The following is a 15,033-nucleotide window of genomic DNA, read 5'->3' on the forward strand; positions in this document are numbered from 1 at the left end:
GCTGCAGTTCCATACTGTGCTCTGGGAAGGGCGAGTCTTACATCAGCACCAACTTGTTGTAGCATAAGAGTTCCCTCACTGGGGGTTGGGACTCCTTAGGGGGGTTGCGATATTACAAAATGGGGCCACCTTCATCACCTGAAGCTGTCAACTTTCATCCCAAACCCTGCTTTGCCTCCAGAATTTACCGTGGTGTAACGATATTATAAAGTGTTTTCAATTTATAAAGAGGAGGATCACTCTGAGAGGCTTGCTGTGTGAAAGGGGTCACCAGTACAAATGTTTAAGAACCGCTGTTGTACCATGTCCACTGTAACAGTATTGTGTTACAGCAGGACAATTGTACCTGTTATCTCATCCCCACTGTAATTATCACTGTTTCTCTAGTTCATGTTATCTGTCAACAAGCTCTATTTTTAATGGAAATTAATGTTTTTGCAATTCCAGGGATGCCCGTTTTGCTGATTTTGCTTAGTCCTTCAGTTGTTTGGCTCTTCAGCAAATACACTATGATGATGATAAAGGACACTGTGTGAACTGTGAAGCAGACACGCTGACCTTCTCTATTGACTTGTATTGACACTCAAACAGAAAATATATTCCAACAGTTAAGGTTACCAGAAAGGTGACTTTGATTAACAGATAAGTAATGCACAGAAATTCCTAATTATGTAGGAGATCGTGATCAATATACAATTGGTGTTATTAGTTTTAATTTTGGAAACAATGTCAGTCCAAGTTTTTAACTCTCTCATTATTATGCATTTCTGTAATGTAATTGTGATATCCTCAGTTTTTGTTTTTAAAAGACAGTGAAAAGCTATTTTTAGTTCAGGGTATAACTCAAGATATTTCTATATACACAGCACAAAGTGCAATGTATTTTGTACTTTAACAATGATTCTAGTCCTTATGTTATGATTGTTACCACCCCAAACAAGAATTGAGACCATCAAATGTAATGAAACTGTTCAAATCTTTCATTATGAAATTGTAAGAAGCTTTGCTGTATATGGGCTTTACTGCACTTAAACTACACCAGTCAAAAAATGAAAATGATGCTAAGCTTGGTATTTTATACACAAAATCTCTTTCCTATCCCGACTCCCTCCTCATCTACAAAACACACACGTACATCTTAGCACATGAGATTTTCCAAGAGGGCCACTTGTCCCTTGATACCAGACAAACAAACCTGATTATCCTACATGAAATCTCAAGTTTACACTTGTTTTAAACAAACAAACAATCCTGATAATCTCAAAGAGTTTGACTAGAGAGACCTGCTGAGCTTTTGTTGAAAGAAATGCATTAATCCTTTTAAGTTGACTAAGGTTTCTTTTCTACTGCACTGTATATTTTCCTGCGGGGTGACAATATTTCTGTAGATCTCCATTCGTGGAGTGGGAAGAATATAGATTTTCATAGTGGCTTGAAGTAAATGCAGTAAGTGAAAATAAATGCATGCTTGGTTTTAAAATTTAACACCATTCAGAGGAGCCTTCTTCTATAGATTAGAGTTAATATATGTTGTCTGTGCCTTCCTCTGCTATATACCTATCCATGTACATGCAGTAACTGAAGGTGGTCAATCCTTCTTTTAATCTGCCTCTTTAGAAAGTCCAAAATTAATCCCTGTGAAAGGCTGTGCAGCATTTCAAACAATCTGTTACTGCTGATTCACAGTAGTGTTGTGCACTGTGGGTCAAGTGGAGCATGAACCCCTATCTAAATAAGAAATAGCATTCTGTTTTCCTTTTGCACCCGTTGCAGCAGCTGCTGCAGATATCCAGTCCAACATCTGATACTGATGGCATGAGGCATAGTGTTTAATTGACTGCCAACCTGGTAAACAGACTAGTTTGTTTTGTTTCAAACACCCATTGATCTGGGTTTATTTTAGTAGAGGTAATATTTTGTTATAACTGACTAGGGTTGGCCATTCATGGCATCCAATATTCTTGGCTTTGTCTGTCCCACATATCAATAATGACTAGCATCAGGGAATTTAGGCTCCTACTCTTCATTGATCTATATTATTAGTGGGTTTTTTTATTATTTATTTTTTTTAGTAAGTGGTACTTTCACAAACCCAATGGAATAAAATATTTTAGGCTTCATCTGCACAATATCTGTGGGCAACTAGACTAAAACAAATAGTGTTGCATTGGAGTTGTCTTTTTTACATATATTCATTTAGATTAATATACATGTAAGATGTAACATACCTCCCTCATTCTACATAGTGCACACATTCTCACACTATGGTTCATGGACCACCGGTGGTACGTGAGCTCCATTCAGGCAGTCCATGGATAATTCCCTCTAAGATGTGCACCTGGGCAGCTGCACATAAGAATGGTTGTCCATCTAATTAGTGGCTCTCAAGCATGGCTCCACTAATTAGGTTCCTGGACCCAAGATGATCACATGTAAGGTGAGGAGGTGGCCTTAGGGGTAAAGTGGGTGGGGCAGTGGGGTGACAAGTGGCGGGATTTGGGAGGTGCACAGCTGTGGCACCCAGAGAAAAAGTCAACTTTCCTCATTTATCCTCACCCAGAGAAAGAGGCACCAAGGAGAGATGGCCCTCATCTCTGTGGCTGATAAGGCAGGGGAGACACCTCTGTTGATACAAAAATGAGTTTTGTGCTTTTATTTGTAGAACAAAAATGTTATTTGTTATTCAGAGCTGTTATAGTGCTTCTATCCAAAGCACTTTACAATACTTAGCTGATGGCACAAACCACATTTGGAAAGATGATTAAGTGGTCCGCTAAGACCCTCAGCAATTTTCAAGTGGTCTGCAAAAAAAAAAAAAAAAAAAAGTGGTTAGATTTTGCTCTATTTCTAGAAATTAGACCCTGTACCTCAACCACCCTCTAAGCTTCCCCTCAGGGGCCAAAATGAGATATATAAAGACTGAGTGATTAGCCAGTTAATTAGGGCATTCAGTTAATTAGCTGGATATGGTTAAATAGGAAACAAGAGAGGAATGGGGGAGACTGCAAGGAAAAGTAAAGAAGCCCAGGATCTCAGAAAGTTGAGATCTCTTTCTTCTTTTTACCCTATGCTTTGTGATCAGGTCAAAGCGTGGGGAAAGCCTTTTGCTGTGGGCACATGAGCTTATATAAGAAATGATTAATGATGCACACAGTACTGGACCTCCAGTGGAGTGTATGTGAAACTGCTTGCAAAGAGCAATGTGTAAGGAGGGAGGCCCCTGTGTGACAGGCCCCCATTCAACATTCCTATGCATCTATGGGCATGTCTAGACTACATGGCTCCATCGATGGAGCCATGTAAACTAGAAATCCCCGCTTCATTAAAATAAACATGGCCGCCGCGCTGTGCTGACTATCAGCTGATCTGGCACAGCGCGGCAGTCTAGACGTGGATCTGTCGGCTGGGGAAGCCTTTGACGACCAATCCTGTAAACCCCATTTCACGAGGCATAAGGGATTGGTCGGCAAAGACTTCCCCAGCCGACACATCTGCGTCTAGACTGCCGCACTGTGCCGGATCAGCTGATCGTTAGCACAGCGCGGTGACCATGTTTATTTTAATGAAGTGGGGATTATTTAAATCCCTGCTTCTTTGCCTATGCCGGGTAAACTAGTTTACATGGCTCCGTCGATGGAGCCATGTAGTCTAGACATACCTTATATGAGACCTCATTGAGTTGTGATCAGTTGTGACTGGTGTGACAGTACGGGCGGCACATCGATACTCCCTCTCAAAAGTAAATTGTCAGAGAAAGAGAGAATAGGTCAGGAATGAGGTATAGGCTGAGCTGCAGCTCCATCCTTTTGGAAATCACTTTAAACGGCTGATGCTGTGTATTCTCTACTCCCCTCTTGGAAAAAGAAAACTCTGGAGAAATGTGCCTTTGACTGACTTTGAATGCATACCTGCTGTGCCTCCTGGAACAGTGCAGGTCCACTCCATTCCATGCTCAGGGCTGTGCCTGATGGCTCAACCTCAGTTCATTTCACTTGTTATATACAGTTATTGCAAAGTAATAAAGAACTTTCCCTGGCAAGGGGATCACCCTCTGAAAGTTTAAAAAAAAAATCTCCTGACTGCATAAATTCTACTGAAATCCTTGTTATGTTCCTGGTTGGAAGGTGCACACCTGAATCATACAGTATCCCCATCAATGTGAATAAAATTGCCTAGTGTGACATGTCAGTTGGAAAGTTGGGACAAATCTTATCTCAGGACTGAAGAGAAACTTGCTGCTCAAGCGGCTTGTTTATTTTATAAAAAGACTTGCTAACAGGGGGTTTCTTCTCTGTAGTCCACATCATAAATGCATGCTGGCATCCGTGGGTTTGTAGAAGTGAAAAATTTAGTTCCTAAAGAATTCTTTCTAACAAAGTAAAAGCAAGAGTGAATTCTGGCTGACTATGTAAGGAACTATTCTCATGTCAATGCCTAAAGCTTCTGTAGAAGTAAGCGGCAGTTCCTAACAATACTATCAGCACAACAGTAGGGGTAAGCAGAGGACCAGATGCTGCCACCCTTACTCATGCTGAAGGACATTTTACTGTACGAGTGACCTCATGTGGAACAACAGGTGTAAATACTAATGGCAGTGAGCAGAGATAATGCCAGGAGGACCAAATAGTAGGCACAGGAAGAATCTGAGATTGAAAATAAAGGTTGAAAACACTGCAGATATACATGTATCAACTCCAGAATTTCTCTCAAGGTTTAGAGTAGGGATCTCAAACTCCTCACCTGCAGGCCATCCCTGGCTGGAGTGATTGAACAGTCTAGTGGGGTAGACGGCAGGAGGGCTGTCCATTACTAGCCTCCAAGACCCATCTCTTCCCACCATCACTCCACCATCTCCCCTCATGGCACCCCATTCCCTGGAGGATCAGCTTCAGGGATCATCTGGGTCGGGGGGGGGGGGAGTCTGGCATGGCAGCAGTGGTTAAGCCTCTCACCCTTCTCCCCATGACAGCAGGATTCAGGGAAGCAGAGTGGGGGGATTGGCAGGAAAGGGCAGAGCTTGGTGGCCGGTATTGGACTCCTGGGCCAGATTGCACGATCGTTCCGGCTGGGGGTGACCTATGGACCGAGAGTTTGAGACTGTAAACCATAAGGCTGTAAACTGAGAATACTTGCAAATAGGCTTATTTCTTTCTGACATACAATGTCGACTAGGTGCAACTCACCAACTATCCCATTTGTTGTAGGTTCACCCATCTTATCTAATCTGTAACAGCAAGTCAGTATGGAAATTAATAAATTAGTCATAAATACTGAGAAGGACCTAAGTTTGAAAGTGGAAGCAGATAAGAAATCTAGTCTGTCACAGGGCAGTGTGTGGCCTACTTCTAGTACACATTCACTGACAGAACAATAAAAATAACAGTAGGTGTATGTTAGAGATCAGATTAAGTAAACAGGGTTTGAATAAATGGTTTGTTCTGATTTCTGAAAGACACTAAAAGGATTAAGTGATTTTTTTTCCTGTCCAATAATCTTGCACATTTTTAACCACTTCTACTTTCAAAGAAAGAATAATACTATTTCATGCAGTCTCTCATCAACTGTAAGCTCCTCCATCCTTCTAATGAGAGCTAAGTAAACAATATGCAGTAATTTATTAAATGAACTCTTTTTTTTCTACTTATGGTCTATCCCTAAACAGATCACAATTTCCTCAGATACGTTTATTATTTGATTGTAAAAACTCATTACGGCTTGCCTGCAAGTATTCACTATAGGTGAAATTTATCCTTCTACAGCAGCCTCATACAAGTCTTGTTTCACATAAGGCCCCTCAAAATCCACAAGAGATAGCTCAAATGGGAGTTATGTGGTAGACAGGCTGCAGAGCAGCACATGAGTGAATTTTATCCTTTTAGAGCTGTAATTCATCATATAACTGACATGGTATCATTCCAGTTTCTTGACAGGATCAGAGCCAGAGATGGTTGTGGGAAAATATCAGTTTTGCCACAATGCTTTTTTTCTTGTCAGGGAACATGAAAGAAAACACTTCAGACTCAGTTGCTATGTTTAAATGTTATGTAAACCTTGAGGGGTACATTTTTAGAGGTAGTCCCAGCAGTTGAACAGTGGGCACAATTCATTTGATACCCAGGCATTTTACAGGGGCACCATGAGCCATCAGAAAGAGTTTGCAGGTCTTAGACAAGTGGAAAATATTTACTTAGATATCTATGTTGCTTAGTAAAGCAAGGTGTCTTAAGCTTTCAAGATACAAGCTGATTGTGAAAGCAACCTTCACTAATATAAGCTTATGCAGGGATAAAGCAATGCTGACAACCTCTCCAAACCTTTAAATAGCCATTTCCAAGCTGGCAGGTCTAAATTGTAGTAAAACAAAGTAATCACAGAAAGAATTCTTTGCAAATTAAAACAATTTACTGCTGTCACTCTGTGTGCTGAAGCTTCAACAAATAAAAGTGCAGCATCTGAAACCATTTTTCTTATTTGCTTGAATAGCAAATATCTCTTTGCTATAAAAGTAAGCAAATGTTCTTTGTGAATAAAAGAAATGTTGGGAAACAAAGCTAATTTAAAAAACAACAACACTGCCCCCAGCAATCTCATTATATTGAAAAAACAGTTTGTATATAACGTGTTATTGTAGTTCACTTAGACAACAAGTAGAGTTGGTAATTTATTCTTTGAAAGTAATGTATCTAGTGAACTTAACTCTTCTCTGATCAAGAATTCCTTGTGAATAAGATTTTTTTAATCATTATTTCTAACTGTTCAAGGAATAGTTTGTAGAAGCAAATCAGTTGTTGGTCTCAATGAATACTCCCACTTCATTTATTTTTGCCATGACTCACCTAATTTATACAATAGTGTTTCTTAAAATTGTCTATTCACAAGCCCTCTGTGGATATTTGTAGCTGTTCCATGAACCTGTGAAGGTACTATTCATACCTGTGCAAAAGCTCAGCAGAAGGTCCATGTGTCACATAAGAGATCAAAAAGTTTACGTAGAACTTATTAGGAACATTTAATTTGTGCTGGCTCTAGGATCCCCTGTGAATTAAAGGTTTTCAGAATGGGCAGGGGAGCATATCTGGTGCATATAGCTGCATGGATATGTATTCAAAGTGACATCCTAGCACTTGGAACCTGACTCAGACCTTCACTAAGATGAGAAGGAATTCTCACCAATATCAGAGAAGTGAAATCACAAGACTATTGGAGAAGAGTATAAAATGTTGGTGTAACCACCTTTTTCTTTTTCCATGATGTTCAGCAACAAACAAATGGAAACACCTTGTTGCTGTAATTACAGCAGCTGTTTGTACTTGCTCTGAGTTGATATAGATACGTTCTCAGACATGGTGGCAGTATGGAGCCTGACGTGACTACACAAAAGGAGCTGCTATTTCAGCACAGTAGAAGGAGTTCTGGAAGTCATAAACTCAGCTCACTAGCTGTTTTGAAGCTGGTGTGGAAAGCTTCATTAAGGGCAGATATTCCTGTCTGTGCACACATATGCCCTTAATTAGAAGTTGCACATTCCTGACTAATCAGTTGTGAGTTCTCTCTAGGGATGTGTCTAGACTACATGCCTCCGTCGACGGAGGCATGTAGATTAGCCAGATCGGCAGAGGGAAATGAAGCCGCGATTGAAATAATCGCGGCTTCATTTAAATTTAAATGGCTGCCCCGCTCTGCCGATCAGCTGTTTGTCGGCAGATCGGGGCAGTCTGGACGCGACGCGCCGACAAAGAAGCCTTTCTTGATCGGCACAGGTATGCCTCGTGAAACCAGGTTTACCTGTGCCGATCAAGAAAGGCTTCTTTGTCGGCGCGTCGCGTCCAGACTGCCCCGATCTGCCGACAAACAGCTGATCGGCAGAGCGGGGCAGCCATTTAAATTTAAATGAAGCCGCGATTATTTCAATCGCGGCTTCATTTCCCTCTGCCGATCTGGCTAATCTACATGCCTCCGTCGATGGAGGCATGTAGTTTAGACGTACCCTAGGATACAAAACTTCAGCCATGCTGAGCATCAGTCAGATCCAGCTCAGCCCTGTACGGAGGAGATAGAGCTGTTGAGGGGAATCCAGACTGTATCTATGGGTTGGATTTCAGTCCAATTTCCTGTAACTTCACAGAAGTCAGTGTGATTGAGACTTGGAAAACAGGAGGAACCGCGGAACCATACAGGAGGAACCATACAGGAGGAACCGCGGACTAGAGGCCCAATGTCACTAGGAGGTCTATCACATCAATGAACCAAAGACAAAGTGTGAACCTACCTGCTACAATCATTGTCAAGGATTTTTCTTATTTGAAGCTCAATAGCACAGATGTTGAAAGAGTTGGTTATATAGGACAACTAAATGTTCTATTTAATTGTCAATAGAATACGGAGGGTGAACCTACATGAAAGCAAAAGACTTCTGATTGTCAGACGTCTCAAGTCCTATATTTATTGTGTAAGATCGCATTTCTCAAACTGTGGGTCCCGACCCTCCGGGGGATCGCGAGCAACTTAGGGGGGGGGGGGGGGGTCGCAGTATCACAAAGTTTGAGAACCCCTGGTGTAAGGTATAATAAATATATATTTTGGCCCTGTGTTATAGTTGTTATTCAAAGGAAAATAATGAATTTCTCATTGGTGTCATTAATCTATCAAGGATGCATAGTAATTCTGTTCTGTAATGGTTTATCTTTGGAGTGTTATAGATGAAAAGGAAACTGAAACTATTAATTGTGTGTAACTATCTGAAGACTTTTACTGAATTCCTTGGAAGAGAAAGAAAGTGAATCATGTTATCGCTTCCACTTTTAGTATTGAGAGGGTTCCTATAGGAAATCCAGCTGTAGTTTCACACAAGCACATGGATTTGCAATCTGTGCAAATGCTTTGTCAGAAATAGGAATTCTGTGCACGGAATTGGTAAGTAAATTGTCTTCCTTCCCTTCTGCATAGGTTACATTAGGTTGGGGGGACAAGAAATACACACAAAGCAAATGAACAAATATGCAAAAAGTCCTCTTCAAATGTTGAGCCAGAGTCATAGTCTGAGTTCCATAATGATGTGTGGTGGCCAGGGGTCGCTGTGGACTGGGTATAGCAGTGCAAGCCTCTCTTTCACAAAACCCTTCTCTTCAGGAGATTGTGGGTGTGCCACTACTTGAAGTATCAGTGCATCTTGTGCTCGAACATGACCATTACTTTAACACCATAGCTGCTACCCATCCCGAGGATGGGCAATTCTTTCTGCCCCACTCATCTAATACGTCAATCTATGTGGCATAACAGGGTGAAATCCTGGCTCTAATGAGACAAGTGTAAGTTTTGCCAATGACTTCACTAGAGCCAGGATTTCACCCATGGTTTAATAAACCAGGAACATGGATGTAACCATGAAAGTCTATGGTGCTATTCCTGAGATGGTTGTTTTTGGAGATGGAGGACAGGTCTTATAGATACTGTTATAGAAGACACATGACCATAGCTATAGGAAAACTCACCTTCTAACAAAGCTATTAGGGCATGTAGATATCACCGTACCTATGTTTTCCAGGCACTGCTCCTCTGCCCTATTCCAAGAGGATCAATAGCATCTGACTAGAAGGAGGTTTTAGTAAGAAGGGTTGTCTGTGGATAAAGATTTCCATCCAAATGATCAGCTCTCATCATTTCTTCCACCCGCGGCCTGCATATTGCTATTTTAATTAACAAGGTAGCGCCTTCTTGTGCATATTTTGTATCCTTTGTGATTTACATAGATAGTGGGGGCTCAATTTTTCTTGTTTTGTTTTTAAATAATATATTTTAAAAGAACGCTAAAATGTTTTTTAAATCTATAAAAGCACCCTCCATCATTTTAAAAAAACGAACTTTTACTAAAACTTAAAAAAATATCCCATGAGCTTTGATTCCAGTGAGACAGAAGTGAGTTAGTGATTAATTGCAAAAGCTGGAGACAAAGAACCTCTGTGGGCTTCTTCAAAGAAGAATATAGAAAATTACTATCCAGAAGACAATAAGGCCTGGTCTACACAACATGGAAAGGTCGAAGTAAGAAACACAGCTCCAGCTACATAAATTACATAGCTGGAGTCAATGTATCTTAAATCCCTGTCCACACAGCGGGAGATTAACAGGAATAAACACCCCCCTCGGCTTCCTTTACTCCTCATGAGGAGAAGGAGTACCAGCGCTCATTGAGGCGTCCTTTAAGTTTGATTTAGCAGGCTTATACTGGACCTACTAAATCGAACCTCGAAAGATCGATTGCAGCAGCATCAATCTTCCATGTAGCGTACATGTGTCCTAACTGAGCTGGACTGAGAATAGGAAGAAGAAAACTGGAGATGTGAAATCCCAAACTGATCTCAGCTGTTCAAGCATTCGGGGTGTACTGAGTAAATGAATTAGAATAATATGCAGGAAATGAAAGGATAATATCAAAATGTCTGCTACCACGGAATGTGTTTAATAGAGAGAAATCGTATATGAGAGCTGGCTCTGATCCCACTCAAGCCAATGTTTTAAAGTACATGAATTTTTCTAGAGCTTCTAGGTTCAAATAATTAAGGAATAGCAATACAATGTATCAGTTACCTATTTAGAAGCCATACTCATGGACAGGAATCAACATGTGCTAACAAAGAGAGAGATACCTATGTACATGAGTATAGTTCACTGGTTCCTGACTTAATCTGATCTAATCTAAAATAAAAATTTATATTTTTGAGTAAACTTTAGCAAAAGAAACGTCTTCTTTGGCTAAGAAAAGGACGAAGTATTTTGTAAGCTCTATTATGCTTTAAAGTGGCGTAAACTGGGCATTTTCCCAATTTTACTGTTGCTGTTGATCTTGGTAGTGTCAGGATGACTCTTTTTCTTTTAGCTAATCCTTTTTGCATTCTTGACTGCTCTCAAAATAAATTATTTGTCTGACAACTCACCTTGCCAGGAAGATGACAAACAAAGAGGAGGAGGAGGAGGAGTGGAGACGTTTTATGACATGGCCTTCAGCTCTCTCTCTCTCTTTTTTTAAAGGATCTTTTCTGAACTTTATGTCTGCCTGGGTTAGAAATATGTTTTAATTCGGCTACTGAGATGTGGTGCAAGCAGCAATGACAGGGTATGTCTACACTTGCCCCTAGTTCGAACTAGGGGGCAAGTGTAGACATAGCCACAGTGAATATTCATTCAATTTAGTAAAACTAGTTTCCACTGCCACTACTTCCCTTGTGATTTTAGACTCTTTTTATCTGGCAAGATATACAGCAGTTTTAGGATAAGTGGCAGTACAGAACTGCATTTTCATGAAAGCATATGTGACAAAGATTCTCTAAGCTGGTAACTCTGCTAGTTAGGGTTGGTAGAACAGTAATCATTAAGACATACGCTGGAAGAATGTAGGCATTTTAGTTGTCTTGTGAATTACAGTTATGACTGGGTCAGGAGCAGCTTATTAGATGATAGATGCAAGCCAATTGCACCAACTTTTCTTTGGCTGAATGTTCTGAACAACCTGCTAACATGGTAACATCAGTTGTAGTGAGAGGAAGGAGAGGCGCTTCCTTCTGCCTTCAACTTGAACATCCTTCTCAAATGGCAACATGGCTGAAAGTCTTGAATGTTTGTTGCTATGGAGATCAGAGCTATGGAAAGCACTGTAGTGAGATTTGGGAGGGGGAAGGTGGAACAGCTGTAGCTAAAATTCTACACCAGTTTGAAGAAGGAGATTAAAAGATGACACTGATGGAGTCTGACCCTTCTTCAGATACTGCCAAAACACCCATTTTGAACCCTTTTGATAAGCATGCTTGCAAAAGAGTGATGCTTTTTTTTTTTCATTTAGGCATCCACATCTTTATGCACACATAAGAAAATGATTTAAGGGTGAACAATGTTGTAGGAGATGCTAGTTGAAACATTAGTTTCATATCACTGAACAAGACTGTCCTTGGCATGTCCTTTAGCTTGTGAAATCACTTGAATGACAATGTCACTTGAATAACTGTTATGCTGCACTGTGTGCCATTTTAAGCTGACGGGGTTGGATCTGCATGGTTGATTTTCGTTTTGGAGGGGAAACAAAATCTATTTACAAACAGCTAATATTTTCTTTCACATTCAGGACATCTTTGGTCTTACTTTGGGCAACTGGCCAGGTAGTAGGGTTGCCGATTTTGGTTGGACATATTCCTGGAGGTTTCATCAAATGACAACTTTAATTAAAGTGTAATCTTTAATTCTTGGAGACTCCAGGACAGTTCTGGAGGGGTTGCAACCTTACCAGTCACTAGTCAGCAGCTGAAAGTTCTGCTTCAGTAGCATTCATACAAATTGTCCTATGTGTGCTCAGACTTTGCTGCTGTGGGAAGCCATAGTGCAGTGTATTGTTAGTGGAGTTTGGAGGCAGGAGTCCCAAATGTTGGTCTGTCTCTGCCACTGACTAATTACAGCCTCAGGCAAGCCATTTTTTGTTACATGCCTCTCCTTATTCTTCTCTGAAATGGAGAGAATAAAACTACCCCACTCTTTAATGACCTTTGAGATTTATGGATGGCTAATAAAATTACAAAGAATTAGCATTAAATGTTTTTTATTTATTGTAGCCTCAAATCCATCTTTTCCCTGGATTATTTTCTATTATTCATATGGCTTCACTCTCTCTCTATTATCTTAACTGAATTCTTCACCTTAGTTCTGTCTTTTTTTTTCTTTTGGTCTTTTTCTAGCAGCACAACTTTCCAAAGAGGCTTAAATTTAAAGTACACCTTCATAGAAAACTCTATTCCTGAGTTAAAATCACATAGCCCTTGGTATATCATTGTGATTCACACTCTCGGACTGCTCTACCTTCTTTCTGAGCACATCTTAGTTTAGGGACAAGGGCTTTATTTTATACTCTGTAGATAGTGGATTGAAAGTTTGTGCTACTTCAGGACAAAAAAAGCAGTTATGATACCAAAGATACACTGTCCGGATTTTATTGTATGTTCAGCTGCAGAGAATAACATCCGCAAATACTCCTTGTCTTTTTATGGGATGATGCAAAACTATAGCTGGGTTATAAATAAATTTAATTAAAAATTTTACGTAAAGAGAATAATTTAATTCAGTATAATAACAATGTAGTCAAAATCTAATATATAAAGGAGAATGTTTGTAAGTTTGTGCGCTAATAGCTTGGACACTATAAGAGGTACCGCAACCAAACTTTACATGGGATAACCTTTCATCCAGGAGAAGGTTTTAAGGTACTTTTGGACCCGATCGGGCCTGAGCTCAAGCTGTAAAAATTAAAAAGTAACCCGGTGCACTGCAGGGGCCGTCCCGCCCACTCTAGGTCCCGTGTCTGCTGCTTGCAGCCCCCAGTGCCATCCAGGACTCGCCCCCTCCCACCTGCGAGGTTACATATGTGACCCTCTTTCTCCCACCCCCCCCCCCCCGTGCCAGCATACAGTGCTCCAATCCCCCACGTGCACAATGGCACGGGCACCTGCCCTGCCCCCGTGGCACCTGCAGCCCCGGGTGCGAGCTGGGGCGCCCCTCCTGCATGTAACCTCCCCTCCACCCGGGGTCACACCTCCCCCTCTCCGAGGATGATGCAGACCTATATTTTAATCCCTATAGAAATCAGTGCGACTTTTCTACCATTCAAAAAAAGATAACGGACTACTGTTTTTCTACGTTTTGCTCCTCCGGTTTTCCAAGCAACGCTGGGTAATTCCAGCTAGTAGGAAATAAAAATAAAATGTGAACATAAAACAAAAAGAAAATTCTCTTCTCCTCAGTCTGATATTTTTCAGAAGTTCTTGACCTTTTAAATTCCATTCTAATTTTCCTTTCCTTGTGTCTCTGCTGTAGGTAAAAAGAGTGAATAGCATTTCCTCTTCAACTGCAGGAAAATATTAATATTTTGTGTAAACAAAATGTTCTAGGCTACATCTACACGGTAGCCTGCTTCTGTAAAAGCTTATGCAAATGAAGCACAGAGTGAAATATCACTGTGCTTCCTTTGCATAATTAATTAGCAGCCGCTTTTGCGCAAGAGGCTTTTGCGCAAAAAGGAGCTGTGTAAACAGCTCCTTTTTGTGCAAAACCCCCCTCTTATGCAAGAGCTGTTCTTCCTCATTTTTTCAGGAAGAACGGCTCTAGCACAAGAGGGGGTTTTTGTACAAAAGGGAGCCATCTACACAGATCCTTTTTGCGCAAAAGTCTCTTGCGTGCTTCATTTGCATAAGCTTTTGTGGAAGAAGGCTACAGTGTGGACATAGCCTATAGCGATTCCTATTTAGGAGCTAGGCTTCCTTTTATTTGAGAATAAGCGGGTGCATGCACCTGTAAAAACCTTTCTCCCGTGTGCAATGAATTCTCATCACAGTGACCTCTTCTATTTCCTACAATCATTCCTCACTCCCAAGGGCAGCGATTTCCAAATATAGGTCGTGACAAAGCATTGGGTCACTTTGCTATAGGGTAACCATGCTATGACCTGGAAGTGGCCAGCAACAGGTCCAGTTCCTAAGTAGGGAAGTGGAGGGGGCTCTGAGAATCTAAATGTTACCCCTGCCCTGAGCACTAGTTTTCTACTCCCATTGACCAGTTCCTGGCCAATGGAAGCCAGGGAGGGCAGCGCCTACTGGCGAGAACAGCACACAGAGCTGCTTGCACACCTATGTTTCGGAGCTGAACCTGCTGCTGGCTGCTTCTGGGACACAGCATTGTCTGTGGTGCAAGGACAAGCAGAAAACCTGCCTTAGCACCCTTGCAGTACTGCTGATGATGTGTCGCTGGAAGTAAGTCGAAGCCTCAATCCCCTCCTTCAGTCCTGGTCCATAGCCTGCATTCTAGGCAAAAGATAGAACTATGTTGGTTGCAAGTATCAAGAACTTTCTTCAACTGGACTGTAAGAAGAAAGTTTGATAGCCACTGACCTATGGTATGGGGAAGGAAGGCTGTTAGTGTAGGATCTAATTCCTGGTTGCTTTGGGAACTGATTCTAATGCACTATAAATGTAGAAATGCCACTGGGTTGATGTTTCTATT

This window comes from Pelodiscus sinensis, chromosome 12 (genome assembly GCF_052426305.1).
Source record: "Pelodiscus sinensis isolate ZL-2025 chromosome 12, ASM5242630v1, whole genome shotgun sequence".
Classification (NCBI taxonomy): Eukaryota; Metazoa; Chordata; order Testudines; family Trionychidae; genus Pelodiscus; species Pelodiscus sinensis.